We start from the raw sequence: 2,625 nt of genomic DNA on the forward strand, positions 1-2,625 counted from the left end.
TTTGTAGTTGTTTTCATTTGTCAATTGATATGTCTCTCTGGTTTGCTGTTTACAATCTTGTAAGCTTCTTTACTTTGAATACTTCCATAGCTGGGTTGGTTTCTGGGTTATATCATCATGTGTGTTAATTGTCAGTTGTTGTTGGCTGTTGTTGCTTCTCTGTCCAAAGGACTCCCTTTAGTATCTCTTGTAAGATTGGTCTGGTGTTAACAAATTCCCTTAATTTCTGCTTATCTGGAAATGTCCTAATTTCACCATCATATTTGAGGGACAATTTCTCTGGGTACATAATTCTTGTTTGGAGATTTTTCTCTTTCAGGGTTTTATATATACCATCCCATTGTCTTCTTGCCTACATGGTTTCTGTTGAGAATTCTGAGTTTACTCTTATTGGTTGTTCCTTGTAGGTAACTTTTTGTTTTTCCTGTGCTGCTTTCAGGATTCTTTCTTTGTCTTTGGTTTTCGTGAGTTTGATGATATGTCTGGGTAATTTTCTTTTGGGGTCTATCCTGTTTGGGGTTTGCTGGACTTCCTGAATGGATATATTCTCATTTTTCATCATACCAGGAAAATTCTCTTCCAATAAATCTTCAACAATTTCTCCGTGGTTTTATTTGTCTCTTCCTGTTCTGAAATTCAGATGACATGTAGGTTATTCTTTTTGATGGTATTGCACATGAACCTCAGGCTTTCTTCATTTTGTTTTGATCTTTTTTTTTTTCTGATTTATCTCTTTCAAAAAAAGTGTTCAGGTATTTGCCTTCAATCTCCCTAATTCTGTCTTCTATTGATGCAATTCTCTTCCTTTGCCCATTCAAAGTCTTATCTATTTCTGAAAATTTAGTATTAATCTTTTGATTTCTATGTGTAGATTTTGTATCATTTTTAATTTTTCATTTATTTTGTCATTTTGCTCTTGTATTGTCTTTTGAAATTGTTCTAGGGTTTCCTCTGTATTTTCCTTGATCTGTCTCTCAATTCATTGAAGATACCTAAATATATTCTTTTGAATTCCTTATCAGGGAGTTCCAATGCTATGTTATACTCAGGGATGTGTTTTGGTTCTGTATCCTGTTTCTCTTACTTTATCTTGCCTCCTTGTGTGGACTGTGATGCTCTGTTGTCTCCAAGCCATTGTGATGTTTTTGTGTTTATATTTAATTGGTGATTGTAAGTTGGAGTGACTTGCCCACAATTTTCGTTTTCTTTGTTTTATGTGTATGTCATCTACACAGCCAGAGTACTGTGCTCCTCTATTCTCTACTTGATAGCACTTGTACACTCACCACCTGTCTCCTTTCCTGTTGTCAGCCTCTCATATGTCCTGCCGACCTTGGCAAACAGAGCGTATTCTTAGGTCTCTGGAATCCAAATGAGAATGCTATCACTTTAAAATCCAAAATGGTTGCCATTTGTAAAGATTCAAAATGGTTGTACCCTTGGTTACTTTAAATATCCAAAATGGCTGCCAGTTATAAACATTCAAAATGGCTGCACCCTCAGTCACTTTAAATATTCAAAATGGCTGCCATGTATAAAAAACCAAAATGGCTGTGCCCTTTGGACAACAGAAAGTCAATAGGTCAGGTTGTCTCCCTCCTTGCTATTTCCCTTCCTAGTCATAGGCCACCAGCTCAGTCATCCCCGTAGCCCTTGGTGACCACGGTTGATCTTTAGGTCAATTCTCAGGTCCTAGCACCTCTTGGAAATATTCAAGCTGTTGGTCCCGTCAGAGTAGCTGACAGTCTGCAGCTCTGACCATCTCTGTATTCACTATTTTCATTCAGCTTTTTCCACTAGTTGGTGCCTAATTCACTTCTGTATAGTTTCTATCAAAGCTCAGGGCTCCAGGATTATCTTCTGTATTCCTGTACATTGGTTTTTCTTTTCTTTGTTGAAGAGAGTCTGTGTCACTTGTCTGCCTATTCCTCCATATTACCGGAAGTATCTTACTCCCAACTCTTGTGGTTGATTATTTTATACCATTCTCTGTTTCTTCCCTTGCTTTTTATTACACTGAGAAGTGAAGAGAACTTCCACATATTCCCACAACTACATCTACATCAGACAGCCAGAACAGGTAGTGGGAGAGCCCCCAGACATGAAGCTAAGGGAGATGAACTTGTCTGTTTGTCTTACTGTGGTGCATTGCATATTGCTGTGAGGCTGGAGGCTGTGCCAGCAGTTTTTCAAATGCCAGCAGCGTTGCTATGGTGGATGGGTTTTAGCAGAGCTTCCAGACTGAGATAGACTTGGAAGAAGAAACAGGCCATCTACTTCTCAAAGAACTGGCCAGTGAAAACCTTATGAATATCAGTGAAACACTGTGTGATATATCACTGGAAAACTTTATGAATAGCCCTGAAACATTGTCCAATACAGTGTAAAAGATGAATCTCTCAGGTTGGAAGGCACTCAGGATATGACTAGGAAAGAGCTGTCTCATCAGAGTAGAGTTGACCTTAAATGATATGGATAAAGTAGAGCTTTCAGGACCTCCCTGTAGTGATGTGGCACAACTCAAAATGAGAAGAAACAGCTGCAAACATCCATTAATAATCAGAACATGGAATGTATGAAGTATGAATCTAGGAAAATTGGAAGTTGTCAAAAATGAAATAGAAC

This window comes from Orycteropus afer, unplaced genomic scaffold (genome assembly GCF_000298275.1).
Source record: "Orycteropus afer afer isolate SDZICR_OR568_19922 unplaced genomic scaffold, OryAfe1.0 scaffold00191, whole genome shotgun sequence".
Taxonomy (NCBI): Eukaryota; Metazoa; Chordata; class Mammalia; order Tubulidentata; family Orycteropodidae; genus Orycteropus; species Orycteropus afer.